The 13811-nt window shown below is 29.7% G+C and overlaps 1 protein-coding gene across 1 annotated transcript in view; it reads right to left on the bottom strand.

Moving 5' to 3' along the window:
• The window catches only part of LOC108779213 (phosphatase and actin regulator 2), a 224784-nt gene extending 211658 nt beyond the window's left edge, over positions 1-13126 (bottom strand). The window contains exons 1-2 of the mRNA XM_018546585.1: positions 13074-13126; positions 12605-12703 (exon numbers count right to left, since the gene is read on the bottom strand). The gene's annotated coding sequence lies outside the window, so the exon portion shown is untranslated. The remainder of the gene's footprint in view (positions 1-12604; positions 12704-13073) is intronic.
• Positions 13127-13811: the final 685 nt, after the last annotated feature.

Consider the following 13811-nt stretch of genomic DNA (forward strand, 5'->3'; position numbering starts at 1 on the left):
GCAATTTGGATAAATGTAAATGACGAGATCGCTTAAAAACACTTGTAAAAATGGGCGAAAGCTGTCCTTTCCTTCTTTAATAGTCAGTAAATGGTCAGTAAAGAGCATATAAAGTAAACCTATCGGGTATACAATTTAAGAGCTGATGAAACGAGTGTAATATACGCTTTACGTATAAAATTTCAAGATAACTATAGTTTCCGCCTATTTTTAGGACTTTCACGAATACGAGGCAAGTCACATTTTCACAAATAAGCAAATATAATGAAATGGCACGCAACAAAAATTTTGTCGTCAAAACATCACTTTTCCTATTAGCCTTTTACCGTGGCGAGATGCTACACACACACAAGCATGTCTGTGTGCTCGCCTCGTACTTATGTGTATAACTATCACTTTTGCCAGGCTGCCAACTAATTCCGTGTCTCTATCATCAAACACAAAGATCTTGGCTGAGTAGTCAGGAACCTTAATACAAAGTTTAAATTCGCCTAACAGTTACTATAGCACTGATACATCTGTATCATTGTAGTTCTACATACACAAGTGTTCAAACTAACGTATATATTTTACGAATTCAAAAGATGTTTCCTTTGCGACGCTAGTAACGTTGCATTATTAAGGGATAAAGCCATTCTAGAGTACGAAAAATAAACCTAACTTTATTAACTTTTTTTGGGAATGTAATGAAAGAAATCTATTTCACACACAAAAACAAGATTATGAATAGATTTAGATGAATAAATCCAAAAAAATTAATAAAATGCCAATATGAGTCGACACAAGTTATTAGTGCGTATTTTTATATATGAAGTTTATTCGAAAAGAATAATAAGACATATACGTTTTGAAGTTCAGGTCCTCTTCAGTACAAAGAAAATTTATTAAATATAAAAGTTATACATAAATGGTAGTGCATACAAATTATTTAAGTATAAAGTGCAAAATACCGTAGTGGTTATGTCCGAATTTAAATCAAATCTTGTGATCATCAAATTGTTAAGTTTACTAAAAATAATTAAAAAAGAAACTAAAAAGAATTAGAGTATTTTTATAATTTTTAATGAAATTTTTTTGTTAAATAGACGAGAGTAAATTTATAGAATAGAAGATTCTTATATATAAATTTATTTCTCAATATATACAGTGTACTATTTTTAACTGATAGTTAAATATTAGGAAATCGCGGAGTTTTAGAGAAAAATGTTTCAGACAAAAGTGATAGAATTTCGAGGAAATCATAATGTGGTAACCTTGGAGTGACCGTGTACGGCGTTTTCAAGGTCATTTAAAGATCAATTTAAAGAAGCTTCTATTCTATAAATTTACTCTTGTTTATTTATTATTTATTATTTATACATATTGTCATTAAAGTACATGTTCTGTTGCTCACTGTTTCTCTTTATTTCATTTCACATTTGTCTGCCAAACAGTTAATATCTTGTTTAATACGATTCTTTTAAATTCCATGTGAGTGAATTAAATTTTGATATCAATTACTTTTATAATAATTATATATTAATTTATTCATAATTTTGTACCTACACAGAATCTGTACAAATATTATACTGATAATAGTCTAATCTTGACAATCATGTAAGTCAATTTATCATATATTTTAACAAAAAATTTTCATTAAAAATTATCAAAATATATTCTAACTATTTTTGGTTTCTTTCTTAATTATTTTTAGTGAACTTAACAATTTGATGATCACAAGATTAAACTTAAATTCGGACATTACCACCACGGTATTTTGTACTTTACACTTAAATAATTTATATTTTGTATGCGCTACCATTATGTGTGCACCTTTTATATTTAATAAATTTTTTTTGTACTGACGAGGACCTGAACCGAAGGTCAAAATAGAAGTATACGTCTTATTACTAATTTTTTCAAATAAATTTTATATATAAAAATACATACTAATAACTTGTGTCGGCTCATGTTGGCATTTTATTAATTTTTTGGATTTATAAATACTAGCACATTCCTTGCGCGCGCTACGCGCGCGATGGTTCGTTATATTCTTTTTAAATATTATGAATTATGTTTCTTTGAAACTTGTTTTGAAATCAACAAATCCTCTAATTTCTACTAATACAAAATTTCCCTGAAATTTGAAAACCTGTAGAATTTCATTATTGTTTTCGATCGCCACATTAATTCTACCATTTTGATAAACAATATTTAGTTAATTTTTTTATTCACCGTTTATGTCGAAAAATTCGACCCACAGTATAGTTGTGCTGGTTCGCGTACAAGAGTAAAATACATTAAAGCAATTAATTGACGGGATCATTTTGATCTCAAAATGTTTCTAGAATTATTTGCTCTAAGAATGTTCACAATCCGAATTTTTTGCTCATCGTTTACGTCGAAAAATTCGACCCGCAGTGTGGCTGTGCTGGGTCGCGTGCAAGAATAAAGTACATTAAAGCAATCAATTGCCGGGATCATTTTGGTCTCAAAATGTTTCTAGAATTATTTGCTCTAAGAATATCCAGAATCCGATTTTTTTGCTCATCGTTTACGTCGAAGGATTCGATCCACAGTGTGGCTATGCTGACTTAAGACTAAAGTTGGCACAGCCACAAAGAAAAATAGCAGCAAATGAAAAATCAAGTACATATTCTTGAAGGGCTTTTTTTTGCTAATTTAAATTCTACTTCAAAAACACTAAAACCAAAATCCCCCTTATATTCCATCCGCCAGATTAACGAAAACAGATTTTAGAAAACTGAATCGAAACGCTATTTTGAACTTTCAATTTTTAAATACGGATTCGTAACGAACGTCCCCAAAAACCACCTGTAACCAAATTTCAACAAAATCGAAGAATCTTAAGAATTTCCGTAACATTTCCGTCTGCCATATTGGATCAACTATTTCAAACTTTCAATTTTTGAGTAAAGATTCGTATCGAACGCCCCCTAAATCACCAATATACCAAATTTCACCAAAATTGAAAAATCTTTAGGATTTCCGTAACATTTCCGTCCGCCATATTAGATCAGCTATTTCGATCTTTCAATTTTTAAGTACGGATTCGTAACGAACGCCCCCTAAATCACCAATAAACCTAATTTCACCAAAATCGAACAATCTTTATGATTTCCGTTACTTTTCCGTCCGTCATATTGGATCAACTATTTCGAACTTTCAATTTTTGAGAACGGATTCGTAACGAACACCCCCTAAATCACCAATATATCTAATTTCACCAAAATCGAACAATCTTTAGGATTTACGTTAATTTTACGTCCGCCATATTGGATCCACTATTTCGAATTTTCAATTTTTGAGTACAGATTCGAAATAATCGATCCCGAAAATCCACGAATACAAAACCACATCAAAATCAGAGAATTCCAGCAGCCTCAACGAAAAGAGGCTTCAAAAAAGCGTGATGATTAAATTTAAAGGGAATAAATAGGTGAACAATTGTTTATGTAAAAAAAATTCAATTTTTGAGTATGGATTCGTAACGAACGCCCCCTAAATCACCAATAAACCTAATTTCACCAAAATCGAACAATCTTTATGATTTCCGTTACTTTTCCGTCCGTCATATTGGACCAACTATTTCGAACTTTCAATTTTTGAGAACGGATTCGTAACGAACACCCCCTAAATCACCAATATATCTAATTTCACCAAAATCGAACAATCTTTAGGATTTACGTTAATTTTACGTCCGCCATATTGGATCCAATATTTCGAATTTTCAATTTTTGAGTACAGATTCGAAATAATCGATCCCGAAAATCCACGAATACAAAACCACATCAAAATCAGAGAATTCCAGCAGCCTCAACGAAAAGAGGCTTCAAAAAAGCGTGATGATTAAATTTAAAGGGAATAAATAGGTGAACAATTGTTTATGTAAAAAAAAGTATGCAACATAAAAAAAATCCGTACGTCTTTTTCTAGAGACTTGCAAGTTTGAAGCTACAGTTAAAATTTCAAGTAAATCGATTAAGATTTGTGGGTGTTTTGTTTCCAGCCAGTTAAAAAATAGTGATTTCGAGAAAAATGCGTTTAAAGTTTTATGTAACAATCAGCGATAGAAACGTTTACCTTTAATCTGCATCATATAATAGTCTGCATCATATAATAACCTTCCTCGTTGATGTTCTTTTCCTCCTAATCCTTGTTGGGCGATTTTAGAAATGATCGAATCATACACAACTAATTCCTTCATTATTCTCAAAAGAACCCCTTCGCAAAAGCTACAAATCTTACCGAAAAGTTCGACGTTTTAAACTTCTAAACATGACATTTAGGAATTTTTCTAAGACTTTTTGTACCTTATTTCTAAGATTTTAAAGCATCTTAATTTAAGTAAAAAACAAAAACGATTTTTTGAAACTTCTAGAGTGCTTTACCCCTTAATATGTTTTTTTAAATTAAATATAAACGGTTATTTTCGAATATAAAAATTATGTATGTCATAAAAGCTCTTAGCGTAACAGTTAATTTGTATAGTACAATTTATCCTCGTAATTACTGTATATCATTATATGCTTCATAAGTTTATTATAAAGCATATTATACAAAATTATATTTTAAATTTATTTCTCAATATATAGGGTATACCATTTTTAATTGATAATCAAATATTAGGAAATCGCGGAGTTCTAGAGAAAAATGTTTCAGACGAAATTGATAGGATTTCTTTTACAATGCGAGAATAATGCGGTGCTGCTCCGTCATGTTGAATCCATATCTTTCGTCGCGTGTCGAAGTCAACATTTTGTAACAGCCCCGATAGTCTATTTTGAATCAAATGTAAATAATTTTCTCCGGTAACGGTACGATTAAAGAAATAAGGATCAATGATCTGTCCATTTAAAATTCCGCATTAAACATTTAAAGTCCAGCGACGTTATCAATAAGTCGGAACTATCTTGTACTTTGCGTCAACCATTATTGTGTCGATTTAATATGCCATTACTGTAAAACATTGTTTCATCACTAAACATAACGAAATTGAAGAAATCAGAAATTTGCTCTAAAGTCCATCGGCAGAATTCAACTCTCTGCCTTCGATCGTTTTCGCTTTAGAACTGAACTAACGTAATATAGTAAAGATGGTACCCACTTTTTATTAGTACCGTCAATTTAATTATGCGGATAATTGTAATAATTTAAAATGTATAAAGTCGATTTCTGAAAAAGAGAATGAATTAATAGAATTAAGATTGGGACACCCGTGGAATGAAGTGGCATTAATTTCACACCATTTCGTGGCATTTCACATTCTGTCCTCGATATGGCTCTCAAATTAACGATCCGCCAGGACAGTTAACCCTTAATTCTGGTCATGGAACAACCTGTCACCGGTAACAGGTGTTAAAGACTTATTGCATCGCTCTTAACACGTTTGGAAACATGTATTCTTGGCAACGGCGCTATGCGACTTGTAGCTAATTTTTCGCTCGTGAGAAAAATGCGACCGATGCGCCCGACAGTATCACTAGAATATTACACCCGCTGCAACAAAATATCTTTGAAAGCATGGTTTCGCACTTGCCTTTGAAGTACGTAAGTCACAGCAAAAAGTGCTCCGAATCGCGCCTATGCGGTTACTCGTAGAGAAAAAGATATAGGAAACTTGGATATAAGAGGTACAAAAATGTATTTTCTTACGGTACTCCTGCGTCGAATAAAAACATCGTCGCGCGAAAAGAAGCATAAAATTATTATCATACTCCTCTAGTGAGCAATACATTACAAATCCGGAAAACAATAAAGTTGTCAGTATTGTATCTTCACGTAACTTTGTGTGCAATAATTAACAAATTTATATGACTGCCAGATTAATTCTAATAATTGTAAGACTTGTAACATATGTTCTCGTAAGACTTGTGAGAACTTACAAGTTCTTATAACTCTACGCAATATATTTACAATAACTTTTTAATAGCCGTAAGATTTATGAAAAATCGCAGAATACCTAATCGTACATCTTACGATTTTTCTTCGCGCTAAAAAATGTTAATTCACGAGAAATTATTAATTAACGATACCCAAATAGCAACCCAAATAATAATAGACAGTCTACAGATTATTACAACAAAAACAACAAATATCTGTGTATTCATAGAATATATTATAACATCTTCTATCATTCGAAACCTTCATATTTTACACTTGCGAAAAAAGTCAATGTTAATTTCTGAAATGTATATTAAACTACTACATAGCCACTGCAATACATTAAAATCTTCAGCAAAACAATCTTTTTAAATTAGTTATAATATTAATAAGATTCATATATAGTTAATATAGAATCTATTGCATCCATGTATCTTCATTTAATCGTGAATTAAATAAAACTCATATTTTTTAAAAATAAATAACTTCTCATTAATAATACTACATCTCTATTGTGAATCTTTAAATTACAGTTTATCATATATCAAAAATAAATACCATAGCTACAAATATATTTCATTAGTCCATTTAAACGGTAATCAAATTATAATATTAAAATATTTGAGTAAAATTAATTCTCTGAAGATTATCAATTTATACCTAATTCTATTCTTTATAATATTGCTATCTTATGTTTTACAATTTGCTCTTTAATCTTATAGATAATAGCATAAATCAATAATTTTACAGACTTTTAGTTCTTATGAAAGTAACATTCAAATTATCTGAATAATTAGAATACCTCGATTAAAGAAACATTAATTATTTCGTATAATTTGAATATTAACTTTTAGTTGAATATTATTATAATCTCAAATATTTGTAGTTCCAGTACACATGTATTGCATAAAATAGGTAAAGTAATTCTTCAAAAAAATTCAACAATTTGAAAATTACTTAATGTATACAATTATTAAAACGACTAATGAATGTTTGCAGAAAAGTGGATGTTTTCTTTGTCAAATACGTATGATCGTTCGTCAATAAATAGCTCATATGAAACATGAAGACTGCTCATTCTTGATGTTGTTTTCAGCATGTATTGAAATCCAGAATTCCGTTATACTCATATCATTGGAAATAAATCTGTACGTGCATATGAAATAAGTAACAAATTAAAAAATAGAGTTCTGTACATGTTTAATTACTAGATAAGTAGGTACTACACAGTCAAAATTCAATTTCAGTATACTATGTAGTATTCCATGATTATTTCTAACTAAGTACATTTATTTTAATCGAAATATTTTAATATTCAATGTTTAAATTCAAATAAAATTTAAAGCTAAGAATTACACCAATTCCTCAAATATGAAAATTTTATTATTCATCAATATTCAAATATATGAAAAAAGTATTAATTATTCGATCTTGAAATAAACCAAAGAGAAATATTTAATTCAATAACTTATAACATATATATAAAGCATACATTGTATCAAACTAAACATTTATAATTTTCATGATAAACAAATGACAAATAACTAATTTCTTTATGTCGACAATAAAAGGAAAATGAAATAAAACTGTCGTAACGTTTACCATTGTTTTTCTACTTTCAAATATGTAGAAGCCTTGTTTTCTCCATTTATTAATTGATTTATTCTTATAATTATATTATTTTCTGCAGTCTTTAAAGTTTCATCATTTATGCAATGTTTGGCCAAATGGTCCACAATGTCACATGGTTGAAACAAGTCAAACTGGTCAGAGCAAACTTTGCATTTTATCTTGTGATTTAATATCACTTTAACATATCGCAATGGCCATGTAGTTATCATTATATTTTCTAATTGTTTTATTAATAGCGGATGATTTTGCAGTAGATGATGTTTTAAATTTTCATATGGATAGTTAATTTTGTTTTCACAAATCTTGCATTTAGCAGAGTTTTTTTCTTCTATGAAATATTGCCATATCAAATTGTTTTGATCAATCATATTGTTCACGATATTATAAACGTAAGCTAAATGTATTTTTGCCGTTAAATCGTCAGAAATATCAACATTACACAAAGCACATTTTACGTTATTATTCTGTTCTAATACAAAATTACTGTATCCAAAAAGTTTTAGAATTTGTCTTGTCTGTTATTAATTATGTTCGCACAGCGTCAGTATTATCAGTATCTGAGAGCGCGTAAGACTAAATTTGACATGACATATACACCCTGAAGAAACGTTCGGAAAAGGTTGAAAATTGACGTGTGTGAGTCTTTGTTAATATGCTGGTAAATATTGATACAAAATTTAAACTCGCCTAACAGTTACTACCACAAACATTTGTATATCATTGTAGTTCTACATACACAAGTGTTCAAATTAACGTTTATATTTTTCGAATTCAAAATATTAAAATGTTTTCCTTTTGCAATGCTGGTAACGTTGCACTATTGATCCGTTTTTTTAATTAAATTAATTAAACGGTTATTTTCAAATACAAAAATTATTATGTATGTCATAAAAGCAATAAATTCAAAAAGCTCTTAGCATAACAGTTAATTTGTATACCATAATGTTTGTGTGAAGCTAGCGTCTCACTTGGTGGAAAATCAAAAAATTTCAATAGTTCTGAGCATATTTTCAATAGTTTTATATAAATTAAACAAATAGTTCCGGTCATTAAAACCGAGAAAGCCACTACAATGATATAAAATGAGATTCCAGGTACACGTATAGAATGAATTTTATCAAACAAAGGTAATAACCACATTTTCTTGTAGGATTTTAAAAAATACAAAGTTCTCTGAGCTCTAGCAATTAACATTGCTATTTCGATTTTTGAACAATAATTTTGGTTTAAAAAATGGCTTTCGCGCAAACGAAGACGAGACAATGGCCCATTTTTAAGAGTTCTTTGTGATAGTTTTCATGTAGTTACCAATGTATTCTAACATTTTCCAAAAAGTTCTAGTCATACACTATAATTGTTAATTTTTAAACAATTTTTAAGTGCCCGAAAAAGGCACTTTTCAGTGTAGGTATATGTGTGACATGCTGGCCGATTTTCGATAGTTCTGTGAGATCTATGGTACTTATCGTGTAGACCTGACTCCTGCACCCTAACGCCTTCCGAAAAGTTCTGATGATAAAAATTATTTGTTAATTTTATAAACACAATTTTTAAGACCCGTAAAAGGCATTTTTCAGGGTATATGTATGAGATGCTGGCTGAAATCCGACAGTTTATAAAACCGTAAAAACAAATGCGATATGTAGATAAATTCTGTAGAAATGCAGTAATAAATACAATAATCTCTTTATCGTTGAAACCTAAAAAATAGCACTTTATCGATCTAAATTTTGACAAAGAATACTGTATCTGCATATAGTAATTTAATTTTCATATATATATATATATATATACATATATATAAAGGGTGATTACTAATGGTTGTACCAACTTGTTATCATAAGAGTATGACTTACATAAGGATCCTTATGTAAGTCATGCTCTTATGGTAACAAGTTGGTACAACCATTAGTAATCACCCTGTATATATATATTTGCGTGCGTGTGTGTGTGTATATACACACACACACACAACATATATATATATAAAGATAATTGATATTTAAAAACATGTTATTTAAATATATGATAGATTTAAAATTTAACAATATCGATATAATATACGTGTAAAAACAAAGGAGTGGCAATAAAAAAATATAGTTTTTTTTTCATAACACAAATACAATATATATCCTAGCAAATATTTTTTTTATTGCATACAAAACATGGTTGCAAAAGAGATCTTTTCGGTATCACCATTTCAAAACATTAATATTCAATTTAGACATAAACTGGATAATGACGTTTAAGTTTTTTTAATGTATGTATATCTGATATATGATATCGGATATTGCTATCGGTATTTTTCTTTTACTCCTACGCGATATTTCTCCGTATTTTATGCTATTCATGTCCCCGCATTTCTGAAGTCTCCATCGATTTTGCGGTTAATTTAAATAAGCTCTCTTACGTAGTAACTAGCGGGATGACGTACGTTGATAAATAGTCCTATGTCATTGTCGTCGATTACCCCCATAGTCAAGTTCTACATCTACCTGCGATAATCTGATGAAACTGCGAGCGGAATACTTTAATTACAAAAAGTGGGATGTAGAAGAGCCGCGCTCTCTCAAAACTTGTCTCAAAAAGTTTCTACTGTTTGGGCGATGATTGATGACGGAACTCACGAAATAGTTTCGGAAATCATGAGAGTCCTAGAATTTTCTTGACAAGGCTATCTTTCTTACAGGCTACCTATTGTTACTTTAAGTATTGAGAAAAGATAATTATTAATTATACCCGAGAAGTTTTTGCGGCAAGAGAAATTAAGTAGGTGTTTTGAAACCTTTTGTCTCATTGTTAATTAGCCTCAACGCATTTGTCCTTCGAATTGTCGTATGTCTTAGAAATCGCAAGTATTCTCTCGGTTATAGATTTCTTGATAAACATGAAATTTATATTTTTTTTTTAGCGAAGGTAAGTTATATACTATATTGAGATAAGTCTTCGGCATTCGTGACTATAATAGTATGGTACAAAAATTATGGTCAAAAGTTTCATTTTTATTGTTATTAATAATAATGTAATTAATATTATTGCTAGTAACATAATCAATAATAACATAATAATATTATATTATTATATAATAATATTATACTCTTTTCTCCCTAAAATGCCTTAACCCTCAAAGATTTTTTTGTATAAAACATAATTCCATCGTTAGCATTTTTGGCGCAGCACATCAAAATTTTCAGTAAATTAATAATATTATAATTTTATTGATGTGTATTAATATTTTAAAAAAGTAAAGAGATTTGAAGTAAAAAATATAAAAAATTATCCCAATATATATTCATTAAAACACTATTCACTAAAAATTTTGACGTGCAACACAAATTCTGACGACAGCATTGTGTGCAAAAAATCATGCCGCTGAAGCTAGCGGTCACACTTCTAGCGGGCACATGCGAGATGCCAGGGACGAATAGCAGTGCGAACCTCCATCATCATGCGTGTAGCAATAATATATTTTTTATATTATTTACATACATATATTTTATAATGTATTTTTATTATTTTTAATATTTTTAACTTATTCTTTTCTCATTTATCGCCATGTGGTGTGAGTTATTATTTTCAATTAGTTTTTTGAAAATATTATACGTCCTAAATTATATTTTTTATAATCGGGGGCCCCGCACTGCTATTCGTCCCTGGCGTCTCGCATGTGGCCGCTAGAAGTGACCGTTAGCTTCAGCGTCATAAAAAAATCTTCGGGGTATATACTGTGGCTATATATACTTCAAAAAGAAAAAGTGATTTTTTGTTTAACTACATAATTATATTGAAAAACTAAAATTCAAACAATCATACTCTGATGAAAGTATAATAGTAAGCCATATTATCATTAATTAAAATTAATTTGAAAGCTTTTGAATTATATTTAGCTGCTAGACTTTATTTAGATGTAGACTTTATTCAGAAACATAAAAGAAAAGTTTCTAATTTATTGTAAAAAAAAGTATGAATAAGTCAAAAACATTATTTTTTACTCATTTCATATTAGTTTATTAAAATTCTGAAGCATGCTATGCAAATTCTGCTAATGGCAGTGTTTAATGTATAAAAACTTCGAAACATGACACTTCGAAGAAAATTTGGTCGTCGAACAGTATCATACTTATAATTATGTACATATTTATGAATATTAAAAAATATATACAGTTGACACTAAAACTGATTATTATAATTTATAGTTGTTCTTGATGCTAACGATGTATCTTTTATCTTACGAAAATTATAGTCACAAATAATGAACACTTTTGTCTCATTGCACTTATGATTTTATTGATAATTTTGTATCAATTGAAAACATTTCTCAGAACTTTATACTAATTGGGTCATAAGTTAAAAAAATTAATTGTTTATTAAGATTTGTATCGAATGAGCAAAAAAATCAACTAAATCTACGTTTGAACAAAACGTGAAACCATTCTGAAAGCTTCGTACAGTTCGTCGGTAAGAAGGATCACAGTGATATCACATCGCGATAATATCAGAGAATACACGTTATCTGTCTTGCAGATATGGTAAATGATAAGAGATACTTCAAGAAACATTGAACATAAATCAGTTTGGATGAATCGCGCGTCATTTTGGCACGAGGTATTTGATCGTACCTATAGTTACTGCGGAAATTGAGTTCGCATCTGCCACATGAACTGTAAAACGCAATTACGACCTTCGTCATTGAGTGGCAAGTTGTCGACACCCGAACACCCTCTGTTTCTCGTTTCCTGTGCAATCTGCCGAAGGGGTGAACACCACTTTCGGCGAGTCAGGTAAACGAACTCGGAAATATATGTCTGGCGTGCAAATTTCAACATACATATATATAACGAGGAGCACCGAGAAAGACAGTAATTGAAAACGATTAAACTTATAGTTGACTTGAAAGATAAAGTGGCATAAAATGCAAAACGACCAAACAAACGAAATAATTATTAAGAAAAATTTGATATTAAAGAATAAGATTGATGCCAAGCAAAATAAAGAAAAAATAATGTAAACCAATACTAACACAGTAAAATAGAATACAAATACCAAAAGAAGAATGCTATTATAAAAGAATAAGAAGATGCATACTCACCATTTTCTGGAAACGATGTTGACCGTATCACGGGCAGCAATATCCCTTTCTGCACCAATTCATCTCTGCTAGCACGTACTGAGATTTTTCTCTCGAGCGCTATTAACAAAGACAAAGAAAACGTACATCGACGTCATTACGCTGTTTGCTCTATTTTCTGCAGCGCTATTAAATACTTTTGCATTACAGCGTTGCACATATGGCAAATGTTTAAAACGACTTCGGGCATAATAATTTAAAAAGTAAAAATTAAATATCATTTTTTCGTGCAAAATGCAAACATTTTACTTGAACGTATATAAAATTATTTGATAACATTCATTATTTTAAAATACAAAGATTTTTCGTGACAAAGCAACGTCAATCACAAAAATAACATATAGTACAAAATCCATTAAGTTTTTTCTATTATTACAAATAAAAAAACATATCGCGTTTGAACTATTCTTACATCGCATTATTTACTTACACAGAGAAGCGGCCTCAAATTTATCCGATTTCTTTTTCCGCTTCCACTTCCAAGGTTTGAAGAGTCTACCGAGGGCAGAAAATTTACTTTTTCTTTCCAAGGGTGGCGTTCTCGCACCCGAACCCAAACTGTTTGTTCGTAGAGCAGCACCATTTTGCTTTTTCGCTGCAAAAATAAAAGAATAATCTTATATAATTTATGCTACAACACTTTTTCATATGTCCACATATGTAAAATAAATTCAATTCCTGATAAGATAATGTTTGCAAAGTCATAAGTGCAAAATACGAAGGATATCAAATTCTTTAACATTATTTGTATAAAATTATGATATTAAAATTTATAATATAGCCTTGTCTATGAATATAAAGCACCCATACAAAATGTAAACGTCCTGTAACTAACAAGAAATAAATTAAAAATAATTTACAAAAAAAATTTATTTTAATATTTTGTTAGTTTTTGTTTTTTCAAGAAAATACGACAAATTGAGAATGTTTCATACTTCTAGTCAAGGTCGTATAAGAAAATATATTTGCGACTGTCAAAAGACACGTTAATTAATTATACTATACTATATAGTTTTTACTAATGTAAATTAATTGTAAATTAATACAAAACAAAGCTCTTGGTGTCAAAATAACAAAAGATAAAGTAAAGGGCAAATACGAAAGTCGGTAATAAATAGCAATTAAAAGGACTTACATGTAAAATTACACACAATTTTTAAAATTATTA

This window comes from Cyphomyrmex costatus, unplaced genomic scaffold (assembly GCF_001594065.2).
Source record: "Cyphomyrmex costatus isolate MS0001 unplaced genomic scaffold, Ccosl1.0 scaffold565, whole genome shotgun sequence".
NCBI classification, from domain to species: domain Eukaryota; kingdom Metazoa; phylum Arthropoda; class Insecta; order Hymenoptera; family Formicidae; genus Cyphomyrmex; species Cyphomyrmex costatus.